The 14,775-nt window shown below is 39.6% G+C and overlaps 4 long non-coding RNA genes across 4 annotated transcripts; all 4 read left to right on the forward strand.

Moving 5' to 3' along the window:
- Positions 1 to 2,957: 2,957 nt before the first annotated feature.
- On the forward strand, positions 2,958 to 3,870 carry LOC140004955 (uncharacterized). Its single transcript, XR_011812775.1, has 2 exons — positions 2,958 to 3,016; positions 3,650 to 3,870. It is a non-coding gene; the product is annotated as an uncharacterized lncRNA (long non-coding RNA).
- Positions 3,871 to 6,584: 2,714 nt separating this feature from the next.
- LOC140004956 (uncharacterized) lies at positions 6,585 to 7,497 on the forward strand. Its single transcript, XR_011812776.1, has 2 exons — positions 6,585 to 6,643; positions 7,277 to 7,497. It is a non-coding gene; the product is annotated as an uncharacterized lncRNA (long non-coding RNA).
- Positions 7,498 to 10,211: 2,714 nt separating this feature from the next.
- LOC140004957 (uncharacterized) lies at positions 10,212 to 11,124 on the forward strand. Its single transcript, XR_011812777.1, has 2 exons — positions 10,212 to 10,270; positions 10,904 to 11,124. It is a non-coding gene; the product is annotated as an uncharacterized lncRNA (long non-coding RNA).
- Positions 11,125 to 13,838: 2,714 nt separating this feature from the next.
- Positions 13,839 to 14,751, forward strand: LOC140004958 (uncharacterized). The gene is made up of 2 exons (XR_011812778.1): positions 13,839 to 13,897; positions 14,531 to 14,751. It is a non-coding gene; the product is annotated as an uncharacterized lncRNA (long non-coding RNA).
- The last annotated feature ends 24 nt before the right edge of the window (positions 14,752 to 14,775 follow it).

Raw genomic sequence — 14,775 nt, forward strand, 5'->3', positions numbered from 1 at the left:
CGGCTAAATGGAGATTTAAGAAATTTATACTAGGTTGCTAAGAGTGAATAATTACAGTGTTAAAGGAATTACAATTGAAGCTTAGTGCACAAGTGAAATAAACCCGAGAGAAAAAGGATATGAAACGCGCGCGTGCGAGCACTATTCCTAGTTGACTTTTGTAGGAATTTTGGCCACCAATCACTTAAGCTTCTCAAGGAAGCTTCACAAAACACAAAACCCTCATCTTCTCTTCTCCATTTCAGCCGACCAAACAGAAAAGAAAAGAAAGGAAGAAAAGCTTCTTCATTCTTGCACCAATCTTCCTCCATTTCATCTCAAACTTTGCATCCAACTCACAAACCACTTGGAAATTCACTTACACTAGAAGAAAGACTTCCTCTTGGTGGTTTTCTTGGAGCTTTTGGTGCCAAAAAATTTCTGGTTTCTCTCAAAGCTAGGAGGTAACCATCCAACACCATCCAATCTTTCATTCTTGGCTTTAATGGGTTTTATCCTTGGCTTTGAAGCTTGTAGTGATGTGAGACGGATCTAGACGAACACCAAGTTGGGATGATTTGCGGAACTTTGACCCTTCTAGAATCACAAGCCACGAACTAAGGAGATTCCTTAACCCAAAACTAGCAAATTTAGTGAACCAAAAGTATAGATAGAAGAACGCCACAATCAAGGTGACTACTTGATTGATAAGTTCGATGAACAACTTGAGATTAATTCTCAAGCATTCAAAGGAAATTCTCTTGAGGCAAGAGAGAGTGAATAAACTCACAATATTTTGCAAAAAATCTGAATCCCCTTCATGAATGAATACCTAGGCTATATATAGCCTTACAAGACAAAACCCTAGACCGCCAATGGACGATCTTGCCCTTCATTAAGGGTGTAATTATCCAAGTTGTATTAACTTAATATCTAACAACTAATTAACTAATCTAAGACTCAGAATTCAGCCAAAGGTAAAGTGTAATTTGTGAGAACCCGTAAAACCCTAATTATTTTCCTAGGGTTTATTTCCCCTTAATTGCATGTTTTCTGCATTTTCTGGCGTAGAAATATTTTCTTAGTGAATTTTATGAGCAATTAGAGTTTTAAGATGATTTTCCTAGCATTGGAGAAATTTTAGAAAATTAAGAGTAAATAGTGGACGTGGGACCCACTAGTGCGAAAAGTTCGGAAAAATTCGGCCAATAAGGTTAAGTTTTGGATACTGGAGTTAATTTATCGGGTGTTAAGAGATAAGTAGAGGATGTTATTTGGATTGGTATGAGGGGGAAACAAAGAGATAGAGATTCATTTATGAAGTGACAAGTGTCACCATTTGATTGGTTGGACACTATTCACTTTTTGACTTTTTTTACCAAGTGATTAAATATCTTAAAATTTCACAAAAATCACCATTTCTTCTCTCTCTCATGGCCGAACCTCTTGCAAGGAAAAGGAAGAAAACTTCTCCAAGTTTCAAGCTTCAAACTAGCTCAAATCTTCCAAGAAAATTACTTAAACTAGTTTCTACTCCATAAATTCCCTCTAGTTGGTGCTAGTAAGTGATTTGGTGAAATTTTTTGGAGAAGCTAAGGTGTCCACAATCCCTCTCTCTCTTGATTTCTTGGTAAGTGTTGCTTGAACACCCTACTACCTCTAATAATGGTTATATGATGCTTAGAAGTGGCTTGAGTGTTTGAAAATGTGATTTATCTCTTGATTTGGCTTGTTTTGGTGAAGTTTTTATTTTATTGGGAATTTTTCTGGTTTAATATGATCTTGATGTTGGGGGCTTGTATGATGAATTGTAATGGTTGGAAATGACTCTAGTGAGTGTGAATTGTGGTTAAATGCAATCAATTTTGGATTTGGTGTGAAAAATGGAAAGTTAGGGTTCATAAAATCCCAATTCTGTCCGGTTTTAGATCACTGGTTTAGAGGCCGAATTAGACTTTGCTTAAAACATGAAAGTTGTAGGTATTGATGTGTTGGAGGTGCCTGTAAAATTTCAGGTCATTTGGATTAATGTAGAATGAGTTATGACGAAATTACTGTAGCTGTTCTGCTTTGGACAGAATGCGAAAACTGCGATAGTAATTGGCCATTTTGACTGGTTTTGGTTTGGATTTTGAAGTTGGTGTCTTCTGATGAAATGTAGTTGGATGTCTTAGCTAACTTATGCCTTTGGAATTTCGGCATTTGGACTTGTATGGACTGAGATATACCGATTACAGTTTTCTGTGTTTTGCAAACCTGTTTTGGTGATTCTGGTTTAGTGTTTGGCATTTTTGACCTAGTTGGGCCAGGAACTGGATTGAGCGACCTTCTACATTGTTGTAGCTCTGTTTCATAGCTTCGAAACGGTGGGTCTTGCACCCCATTCGATAACCGTAGTGAAAGTGGTGTCATTACCGCATTATGAGGTCAAATACGTTTTTTTGTTAAGGCCTAAGTTAAAGCCATTTCTTAATTTCTGGTTACCTATGATGCTTATATATGCATATGAAACCTTATTGGGGTTGTGGTTGGCATTGGTTTATGACTCGTTATCGAGTCTCTTTTAGGGCTTGCTTTCATTTCGGTTGTTTCCTAGTTAATTTTTGTACTTGTACCACTTTGAGCCTAGTGAACGGCTTTTGGGAAATGAGATGAATTTTGTGTGAGATGTTGGGACTGATTTGAGGATAGAATGTAGCCTTAATGGCTGGAAAGGTAAGAGATTTAGGGGAAGTGCTGCCCGATTTTCTAGGCCGTTTGGTTCCTTTAAGTTAGGTTTGCCTTTTGGTAGAATGAAAGGCTTTTGGGTTGTTTGCGCCTAGGTCTTCATGCTACCTTTTCGTTTCCAAGAAAATCATGTTTTGCACCCTTGCATTAGTATTTATTTGGCAAGGCGTACGACGTGTAGTCGAGCCTCACATGTGCATTCTGTTTACTCGATTCTGGAAGTAAAACCTTCAATTGGTTTATTTTGATTATTTTAGGGTTTCTTGGCGATTAAGGCCAATCTGAAGTGAAACTTTTTGAAGTTGAATCGGTGAGTGTACCACTCCCCTTCATTGTTGTTTAACTTGATTTTGCTCTGCAATCTGTTTATTTGTTCGAGACGAGGGTGTACTTTATCACACTCGTTCTCTAGTCTGATCATATGCCAATTTACTATGCAAAATTTGAATCTGTTATCTATGTCTGCATCTGTTCGGATTTCTATGACCTATGAGCTCAATCCTGTGGCTAAGTTATTCGAGCCGGGCCGGCAAGGGCCTGGACGATTAGATAACGAACCACGGTAGTCTGTTCGGGGATTTTGGGTATTGAGACCCTTGATTCCAGGTATACTCGAGTATTACCATTTCTGTTCGGTTACGGTGAGCGGGCCCGGTAAAGGGGTGTTTGGTGGACGGAATTCGGTGTAAAGGGGGATCTACGGACGCGTTGGTTCTTTATACGTTGACGGAGAGTCAACCGGTTTAGATCAAGTACTGCGCTGGAAACTTGGCTCCTGAGAGCCACCCGTATCCTTCTGATTTGAATCATTGGTTCCTTTGCTTTATATCTGGCATGTGTACTTGATTTGCTAAACGTGAAATGCCATGATTTTAATGCTATCTGTTTGGTACCTCATTGAGCGCAAGCTCACCCTTTTCTGTTCCTTTTGTTTTCCTTACAGGAAAATAAACACTTTTGGTCTGGATTTGATAATCGGTTGCCGAACTGAGCTAGTTGGACATATCTTTTGTATAGCTCACTGTTTTAAAACCCTAAGTGTACTTTTGGGGGCGTTTTCTCTTTTGATTTGGCAAACCATGTGTATATATTAACTTTTGAAAACTTTTGTATGTCATTTTGATTTGTAAACGCTAAAGTTCAGATGTGAATGGTTGTTAGCTATTTCGGTTGGGTTCTGACGGGTCGGTTACTATTCATGGCCGACTCCGGATTTCATTTTTTTTATTTTGGGTTATTTTACCATTTTGACCTGTTTACGCTCGTTTGTAAGTTCCGGATCGCTATAGATAGTTCTAGTCTGTATCGTTAGTCCTGGCGAGAGCTGGGCAGGCAGTCCGCTAACCCCTTTGGTTCGCCCTAGGGGAAAGTGGGGCTGTCACAGGTGGTATCAGAGCCACTTCGCGTGGTCTCTGCGCGGAGTGAGACTGGGCCAAGTGGTGTTGTGGTCCTAATTTCATGAATATGTCTAAGTGCTCGTTTGAGCGTAAGTTATGAACCTGGCATATGATAAGTGTACGAATCATTATCATGGGACTCGAGGAAGCTAGGTATGTATGTCGGGTAGGAATCCTTAATAAAGATGGTTTACTCTTGGGACCGGCCGGCTCGAGTTGTGAATTATCTTAGATGGGATTCTTGCGCCCGGATATGAAAGATATGAGGGCCTAGGTTAGAAAGGATTTGGTGAACTAGAAAGGCGATTCTATGGAACTTCGTGTGGTTTGTTCGGGTGTGGTTAAGCATGATCGACCCTGATTAAGATATAAATAATTGGACGAAGCCCTAGAAGGGGTACAGATCTGTTAGCTAAGTATAATGCTCAATTTAATCTCGGAGTAGTCAATGATAAGGAATTTCGAGGACGAAATTCTTTTAAGGGGGAGAGAGTGTGAGAACCCGTAAAACCCTAATTATTTTCCTAGGGTTTATTTCCCCTTAATTGCATGTTTTCTGCATTTTCTGGCGTAGAAATATTTTCTTAGTGAATTTTATGAGCAATTATAGTTTTAAGATGATTTTCCTAGCATTGGAGAAATTTTAGAAAATTAAGAGTAAATAGTGGACGTGGGACCCACTAGTGCGAAAAGTTCGGAAAAATTCGGCCAATAAGATTAAGTTTTGGATACTGGAGTTAATTTATCGGGTGTTAAGAGATAAGTAGAGGATGTTATTTGGATTGGTATGAGGGGGAAACAAAGAGATAGAGATTCATTTATGAAGTGACAAGTGTCACCATTTGATTGGTTGGACACTATTCACTTTTTGACTTTTTTTACCAAGTGATTAAATATCTTAAAATTTCACAAAAATCACCATTTCTTCTCTCTCTCATGGCCGAACCTCTTGCAAGGAAAAGGAAGAAAACTTCTCCAAGTTTCAAGCTTCAAACTAGCTCAAATCTTCCAAGAAAATTACTTAAACTAGTTTCTACTCCATAAATTCCCTCTAGTTGGTGCTAGTAAGTGATTTGGTGAAATTTTTTGGAGAAGCTAAGGTGTCCACAATCCCTCTCTCTCTTGATTTCTTGGTAAGTGTTGCTTGAACACCCTACTACCTCTAATAATGGTTATATGATGCTTAGAAGTGGCTTGAGTGTTTGAAAATGTGATTTATCTCTTGATTTGGCTTGTTTTGGTGAAGTTTTTATTTTATTGGGAATTTTTCTGGTTTAATATGATCTTGATGTTGGGGGCTTGTATGATGAATTGTAATGGTTGGAAATGACTCTAGTGAGTGTGAATTGTGGTTAAATGCAATCAATTTTGGATTTGGTGTGAAAAATGGAAAGTTAGGGTTCATAAAATCCCAATTCTGTCCGGTTTTAGATCACTGGTTTAGAGGCCGAATTAGACTTTGCTTAAAACATGAAAGTTGTAGGTATTGATGTGTTGGAGGTGCCTGTAAAATTTCAGGTCATTTGGATTAATGTAGAATGAGTTATGACGAAATTACTGTAGCTGTTCTGCTTTGGACAGAATGCGAAAACTGCGATAGTAATTGGCCATTTTGACTGGTTTTGGTATGGATTTTGAAGTTGGTGTCTTCTGATGAAATGTATTTGGATGTCTTAGCTAACTTATGCCTTTGGAATTTCGGCATTTGGACTTGTATGGACTGAGATATACCGATTACAGTTTTCTGTGTTTTGCAAACCTGTTTTGGTGATTCTGGTTTAGTGTTTGGCATTTTTGACCTAGTTGGGCCAGGAACTGGATTGAGCGACCTTCTACATTGTTGTAGCTCTGTTTCATAGCTTCGAAACGGTGGGTCTTGCACCCCATTCGATAACCGTAGTGAAAGTGGTGTCATTACCGCATTATGAGGTCAAATACGTTTTTTTGTTAAGGCCTAAGTTAAAGCCATTTCTTAATTTCTGGTTACCTATGATGCTTATATATGCATATGAAACCTTATTGGGGTTGTGGTTGGCATTGGTTTATGACTCGTTATCGAGTCTCTTTTAGGGCTTGCTTTCATTTCGGTTGTTTCCTAGTTAATTTTTGTACTTGTACCACTTTGAGCCTAGTGAACGGCTTTTGGGAAATGAGATGAATTTTGTGTGAGATGTTGGGACTGATTTGAGGATAGAATGTAGCCTTAATGGCTGGAAAGGTAAGAGATTTAGGGGAAGTGCTGCCCGATTTTCTAGGCCGTTTGGTTCCTTTAAGTTAGGTTTGCCTTTTGGTAGAATGAAAGGCTTTTGGGTTGTTTGCGCCTAGGTCTTCATGCTACCTTTTCGTTTCCAAGAAAATCATGTTTTGCACCCTTGCATTAGTATTTATTTGGCAAGGCGTACGACGTGTAGTCGAGCCTCACATGTGCATTCTGTTTACTCGATTCTGGAAGTAAAACCTTCAATTGGTTTATTTTGATTATTTTAGGGTTTCTTGGCGATTAAGGCCAATCTGAAGTGAAACTTTTTGAAGTTGAATCGGTGAGTGTACCACTCCCCTTCATTGTTGTTTAACTTGATTTTGCTCTGCAATCTGTTTATTTGTTCGAGACGAGGGTGTACTTTATCACACTCGTTCTCTAGTCTGATCATATGCCAATTTACTATGCAAAATTTGAATCTGTTATCTATGTCTGCATCTGTTCGGATTTCTATGACCTATGAGCTCAATCCTGTGGCTAAGTTATTCGAGCCGGGCCGGCAAGGGCCTGGACGATTAGATAACGAACCACGGTAGTCTGTTCGGGGATTTTGGGTATTGAGACCCTTGATTCCAGGTATACTCGAGTATTACCATTTCTGTTCGGTTACGGTGAGCGGGCCCGGTAAAGGGGTGTTTGGTGGACGGAATTCGGTGTAAAGGGGGATCTACGGACGCGTTGGTTCTTTATACGTTGACGGAGAGTCAACCGGTTTAGATCAAGTACTGCGCTGGAAACTTGGCTCCTGAGAGCCACCCGTATCCTTCTGATTTGAATCATTGGTTCCTTTGCTTTATATCTGGCATGTGTACTTGATTTGCTAAACGTGAAATGCCATGATTTTAATGCTATCTGTTTGGTACCTCATTGAGCGCAAGCTCACCCCTTTCTGTTCCTTTTGTTTTCCTTACAGGAAAATAAACACTTTTGGTCTGGATTTGATAATCGGTTGCCGAACTGAGCTAGTTGGACATATCTTTTGTATAGCTCACTGTTTTAAAACCCTAAGTGTACTTTTGGGGGCGTTTTCTCTTTTGATTTGGCAAACCATGTGTATATATTAACTTTTGAAAACTTTTGTATGTCATTTTGATTTGTAAACGCTAAAGTTCAGATGTGAATGGTTGTTAGCTATTTCGGTTGGGTTCTGACGGGTCGGTTACTATTCATGGCCGACTCCGGATTTCATTTTTTTTATTTTGGGTTATTTTACCATTTTGACCTGTTTACGCTCGTTTGTAAGTTCCGGATCGCTATAGATAGTTCTAGTCTGTATCGTTAGTCCTGGCGAGAGCTGGGCAGGCAGTCCGCTAACCCCTTTGGTTCGCCCTAGGGGAAAGTGGGGCTGTCACAGGTGGTATCAGAGCCACTTCGCGTGGTCTCTGCGCGGAGTGAGACTGGGCCAAGTGGTGTTGTGGTCCTAATTTCATGAATATGTCTAAGTGCTCGTTTGAGCGTAAGTTATGAACCTGGCATATGATAAGTGTACGAATCATTATCATGGGACTCGAGGAAGCTAGGTATGTATGTCGGGTAGGAATCCTTAATAAAGATGGTTTACTCTTGGGACCGGCCGGCTCGAGTTGTGAATTATCTTAGATGGGATTCTTGCGCCCGGATATGAAAGATATGAGGGCCTAGGTTAGAAAGGATTTGGTGAACTAGAAAGGCGATTCTATGGAACTTCGTGTGGTTTGTTCGGGTGTGGTTAAGCATGATCGACCCTGATTAAGATATAAATAATTGGACGAAGCCCTAGAAGGGGTACAGATCTGTTAGCTAAGTATAATGCTCAATTTAATCTCGGAGTAGTCAATGATAAGGAATTTCGAGGACGAAATTCTTTTAAGGGGGAGAGAGTGTGAGAACCCGTAAAACCCTAATTATTTTCCTAGGGTTTATTTCCCCTTAATTGCATGTTTTCTGCATTTTCTGGCGTAGAAATATTTTCTTAGTGAATTTTATGAGCAATTATAGTTTTAAGATGATTTTCCTAGCATTGGAGAAATTTTAGAAAATTAAGAGTAAATAGTGGACGTGGGACCCACTAGTGCGAAAAGTTCGGAAAAATTCGGCCAATAAGGTTAAGTTTTGGATACTGGAGTTAATTTATCGGGTGTTAAGAGATAAGTAGAGGATGTTATTTGGATTGGTATGAGGGGGAAACAAAGAGATAGAGATTCATTTATGAAGTGACAAGTGTCACCATTTGATTGGTTGGACACTATTCACTTTTTGACTTTTTTTACCAAGTGATTAAATATCTTAAAATTTCACAAAAATCACCATTTCTTCTCTCTCTCATGGCCGAACCTCTTGCAAGGAAAAGGAAGAAAACTTCTCCAAGTTTCAAGCTTCAAACTAGCTCAAATCTTCCAAGAAAATTACTTAAACTAGTTTCTACTCCATAAATTCCCTCTAGTTGGTGCTAGTAAGTGATTTGGTGAAATTTTTTGGAGAAGCTAAGGTGTCCACAATCCCTCTCTCTCTTGATTTCTTGGTAAGTGTTGCTTGAACACCCTACTACCTCTAATAATGGTTATATGATGCTTAGAAGTGGCTTGAGTGTTTGAAAATGTGATTTATCTCTTGATTTGGCTTGTTTTGGTGAAGTTTTTATTTTATTGGGAATTTTTCTGGTTTAATATGATCTTGATGTTGGGGGCTTGTATGATGAATTGTAATGGTTGGAAATGACTCTAGTGAGTGTGAATTGTGGTTAAATGCAATCAATTTTGGATTTGGTGTGAAAAATGGAAAGTTAGGGTTCATAAAATCCCAATTCTGTCCGGTTTTAGATCACTGGTTTAGAGGCCGAATTAGACTTTGCTTAAAACATGAAAGTTGTAGGTATTGATGTTTTGGAGGTGCCTGTAAAATTTCAGGTCATTTGGATTAATGTAGAATGAGTTATGACGAAATTACTGTAGCTGTTCTGCTTTGGACAGAATGCGAAAACTGCGATAGTAATTGGCCATTTTGACTGGTTTTGGTTTGGATTTTGAAGTTGGTGTCTTCTGATGAAATGTAGTTGGATGTCTTAGCTAACTTATGCCTTTGGAATTTCGGCATTTGGACTTGTATGGACTGAGATATACCGATTACAGTTTTCTGTGTTTTGCAAACCTGTTTTGGTGATTCTGGTTTAGTGTTTGGCATTTTTGACCTAGTTGGGCCAGGAACTGGATTGAGCGACCTTCTACATTGTTGTAGCTCTGTTTCATAGCTTCGAAACGGTGGGTCTTGCACCCCATTCGATAACCGTAGTGAAAGTGGTGTCATTACCGCATTATGAGGTCAAATACGTTTTTTTGTTAAGGCCTAAGTTAAAGCCATTTCTTAATTTCTGGTTACCTATGATGCTTATATATGCATATGAAACCTTATTGGGGTTGTGGTTGGCATTGGTTTATGACTCGTTATCGAGTCTCTTTTAGGGCTTGCTTTCATTTCGGTTGTTTCCTAGTTAATTTTTGTACTTGTACCACTTTGAGCCTAGTGAACGGCTTTTGGGAAATGAGATGAATTTTGTGTGAGATGTTGGGACTGATTTGAGGATAGAATGTAGCCTTAATGGCTGGAAAGGTAAGAGATTTAGGGGAAGTGCTGCCCGATTTTCTAGGCCGTTTGGTTCCTTTAAGTTAGGTTTGCCTTTTGGTAGAATGAAAGGCTTTTGGGTTGTTTGCGCCTAGGTCTTCATGCTACCTTTTCGTTTCCAAGAAAATCATGTTTTGCACCCTTGCATTAGTATTTATTTGGCAAGGCGTACGACGTGTAGTCGAGCCTCACATGTGCATTCTGTTTACTCGATTCTGGAAGTAAAACCTTCAATTGGTTTATTTTGATTATTTTAGGGTTTCTTGGCGATTAAGGCCAATCTGAAGTGAAACTTTTTGAAGTTGAATCGGTGAGTGTACCACTCCCCTTCATTGTTGTTTAACTTGATTTTGCTCTGCAATCTGTTTATTTGTTCGAGACGAGGGTGTACTTTATCACACTCGTTCTCTAGTCTGATCATATGCCAATTTACTATGCAAAATTTGAATCTGTTATCTATGTCTGCATCTGTTCGGATTTCTATGACCTATGAGCTCAATCCTGTGGCTAAGTTATTCGAGCCGGGCCGGCAAGGGCCTGGACGATTAGATAACGAACCACGGTAGTCTGTTCGGGGATTTTGGGTATTGAGACCCTTGATTCCAGGTATACTCGAGTATTACCATTTCTGTTCGGTTACGGTGAGCGGGCCCGGTAAAGGGGTGTTTGGTGGACGGAATTCGGTGTAAAGGGGGATCTACGGACGCGTTGGTTCTTTATACGTTGACGGAGAGTCAACCGGTTTAGATCAAGTACTGCGCTGGAAACTTGGCTCCTGAGAGCCACCCGTATCCTTCTGATTTGAATCATTGGTTCCTTTGCTTTATATCTGGCATGTGTACTTGATTTGCTAAACGTGAAATGCCATGATTTTAATGCTATCTGTTTGGTACCTCATTGAGCGCAAGCTCACCCCTTTCTGTTCCTTTTGTTTTCCTTACAGGAAAATAAACACTTTTGGTCTGGATTTGATAATCGGTTGCCGAACTGAGCTAGTTGGACATATCTTTTGTATAGCTCACTGTTTTAAAACCCTAAGTGTACTTTTGGGGGCGTTTTCTCTTTTGATTTGGCAAACCATGTGTATATATTAACTTTTGAAAACTTTTGTATGTCATTTTGATTTGTAAACGCTAAAGTTCAGATGTGAATGGTTGTTAGCTATTTCGGTTGGGTTCTGACGGGTCGGTTACTATTCATGGCCGACTCCGGATTTCATTTTTTTTATTTTGGGTTATTTTACCATTTTGACCTGTTTACGCTCGTTTGTAAGTTCCGGATCGCTATAGATAGTTCTAGTCTGTATCGTTAGTCCTGGCGAGAGCTGGGCAGGCAGTCCGCTAACCCCTTTGGTTCGCCCTAGGGGAAAGTGGGGCTGTCACAGGTGGTATCAGAGCCACTTCGCGTGGTCTCTGCGCGGAGTGAGACTGGGCCAAGTGGTGTTGTGGTCCTAATTTCATGAATATGTCTAAGTGCTCGTTTGAGCGTAAGTTATGAACCTGGCATATGATAAGTGTACGAATCATTATCATGGGACTCGAGGAAGCTAGGTATGTATGTCGGGTAGGAATCCTTAATAAAGATGGTTTACTCTTGGGACCGGCCGGCTCGAGTTGTGAATTATCTTAGATGGGATTCTTGCGCCCGGATATGAAAGATATGAGGGCCTAGGTTAGAAAGGATTTGGTGAACTAGAAAGGCGATTCTATGGAACTTCGTGTGGTTTGTTCGGGTGTGGTTAAGCATGATCGACCCTGATTAAGATATAAATAATTGGACGAAGCCCTAGAAGGGGTACAGATCTGTTAGCTAAGTATAATGCTCAATTTAATCTCGGAGTAGTCAATGATAAGGAATTTCGAGGACGAAATTCTTTTAAGGGGGAGAGAGTGTGAGAACCCGTAAAACCCTAATTATTTTCCTAGGGTTTATTTCCCCTTAATTGCATGTTTTCTGCATTTTCTGGCATAGAAATATTTTCTTAGTGAATTTTATGAGCAATTATAGTTTTAAGATGATTTTCCTAGCATTGGAGAAATTTTAGAAAATTAAGAGTAAATAGTGGACGTGGGACCCACTAGTGCGAAAAGTTCGGAAAAATTCGGCCAATAAGGTTAAGTTTTGGATACTGGAGTTAATTTATCGGGTGTTAAGAGATAAGTAGAGGATGTTATTTGGATTGGTATGAGGGGGAAACAAAGAGATAGAGATTCATTTATGAAGTGACAAGTGTCACCATTTGATTGGTTGGACACTATTCACTTTTTGACTTTTTTTACCAAGTGATTAAATATCTTAAAATTTCACAAAAATCACCATTTCTTCTCTCTCTCATGGCCGAACCTCTTGCAAGGAAAAGGAAGAAAACTTCTCCAAGTTTCAAGCTTCAAACTAGCTCAAATCTTCCAAGAAAATTACTTAAACTAGTTTCTACTCCATAAATTCCCTCTAGTTGGTGCTAGTAAGTGATTTGGTGAAATTTTTTGGAGAAGCTAAGGTGTCCACAATCCCTCTCTCTCTTGATTTCTTGGTAAGTGTTGCTTGAACACCCTACTACCTCTAATAATGGTTATATGATGCTTAGAAGTGGCTTGAGTGTTTGAAAATGTGATTTATCTCTTGATTTGGCTTGTTTTGGTGAAGTTTTTATTTTATTGGGAATTTTTCTGGTTTAATATGATCTTGATGTTGGGGGCTTGTATGATGAATTGTAATGGTTGGAAATGACTCTAGTGAGTGTGAATTGTGGTTAAATGCAATCAATTTTGGATTTGGTGTGAAAAATGGAAAGTTAGGGTTCATAAAATCCCAATTCTGTCCGGTTTTAGATCACTGGTTTAGAGGCCGAATTAGACTTTGCTTAAAACATGAAAGTTGTAGGTATTGATGTTTTGGAGGTGCCTGTAAAATTTCAGGTCATTTGGATTAATGTAGAATGAGTTATGACGAAATTACTGTAGCTGTTCTGCTTTGGACAGAATGCGAAAACTGCGATAGTAATTGGCCATTTTGACTGGTTTTGGTTTGGATTTTGAAGTTGGTGTCTTCTGATGAAATGTAGTTGGATGTCTTAGCTAACTTATGCCTTTGGAATTTCGGCATTTGGACTTGTATGGACTGAGATATACCGATTACAGTTTTCTGTGTTTTGCAAACCTGTTTTGGTGATTCTGGTTTAGTGTTTGGCATTTTTGACCTAGTTGGGCCAGGAACTGGATTGAGCGACCTTCTACATTGTTGTAGCTCTGTTTCATAGCTTCGAAACGGTGGGTCTTGCACCCCATTCGATAACCGTAGTGAAAGTGGTGTCATTACCGCATTATGAGGTCAAATACGTTTTTTTGTTAAGGCCTAAGTTAAAGCCATTTCTTAATTTCTGGTTACCTATGATGCTTATATATGCATATGAAACCTTATTGGGGTTGTGGTTGGCATTGGTTTATGACTCGTTATCGAGTCTCTTTTAGGGCTTGCTTTCATTTCGGTTGTTTCCTAGTTAATTTTTGTACTTGTACCACTTTGAGCCTAGTGAACGGCTTTTGGGAAATGAGATGAATTTTGTGTGAGATGTTGGGACTGATTTGAGGATAGAATGTAGCCTTAATGGCTGGAAAAGTAAGAGATTTAGGGGAAGTGCTGCCCGATTTTCTAGGCCGTTTGGTTCCTTTAAGTTAGGTTTGCCTTTTGGTAGAATGAAAGGCTTTTGGGTTGTTTGCGCCTAGGTCTTCATGCTACCTTTTCGTTTCCAAGAAAATCATGTTTTGCACCCTTGCATTAGTATTTATTTGGCAAGGCGTACGACGTGTAGTCGAGCCTCACATGTGCATTCTGTTTACTCGATTCTGGAAGTAAAACCTTCAATTGGTTTATTTTGATTATTTTAGGGTTTCTTGGCGATTAAGGCCAATCTGAAGTGAAACTTTTTGAAGTTGAATCGGTGAGTGTACCACTCCCCTTCATTGTTGTTTAACTTGATTTTGCTCTGCAATCTGTTTATTTGTTCGAGACGAGGGTGTACTTTATCACACTCGTTCTCTAGTCTGATCATATGCCAATTTACTATGCAAAATTTGAATCTGTTATCTATGTCTGCATCTGTTCGGATTTCTATGACCTATGAGCTCAATCCTGTGGCTAAGTTATTCGAGTCGGGCCGGCAAGGGCCTGGACGATTAGATAACGAACCACGGTAGTCTGTTCGGGGATTTTGGGTATTGAGACCCTTGATTCCAGGTATACTCGAGTATTACCATTTCTGTTCGGTTACGGTGAGCGGGCCCGGTAAAGGGGTGTTTGGTGGACGGAATTCGGTGTAAAGGGGGATCTACGGACGCGTTGGTTCTTTATACGTTGACGGAGAGTCAACCGGTTTAGATCAAGTACTGCGCTGGAAACTTGGCTCCTGAGAGCCACCCGTATCCTTCTGATTTGAATCATTGGTTCCTTTGCTTTATATCTGGCATGTGTACTTGATTTGCTAAACGTGAAATGCCATGATTTTAATGCTATCTGTTTGGTACCTCATTGAGCGCAAGCTCACCCCTTTCTGTTCCTTTTGTTTTCCTTACAGGAAAATAAACACTTTTGGTCTGGATTTGATAATCGGTTGCCGAACTGAGCTAGTTGGACATATCTTTTGTATAGCTCACTGTTTTAAAACCCTAAGTGTACTTTTGGGGGCGTTTTCTCTTTTGATTTGGCAAACCATGTGTATATATTAACTTTTGAAAACTTTTGTATGTCATTTTGATTTGTAAACGCTAAAGTTCAGATGTGAATGGTTGTTAGCTATTTCGGTTGGGTTCTGACGGGTCG

The sequence above is a fragment of the Coffea arabica genome, chromosome 4c (assembly GCF_036785885.1).
Source record: "Coffea arabica cultivar ET-39 chromosome 4c, Coffea Arabica ET-39 HiFi, whole genome shotgun sequence".
Taxonomy (NCBI): domain Eukaryota; kingdom Viridiplantae; phylum Streptophyta; class Magnoliopsida; order Gentianales; family Rubiaceae; genus Coffea; species Coffea arabica.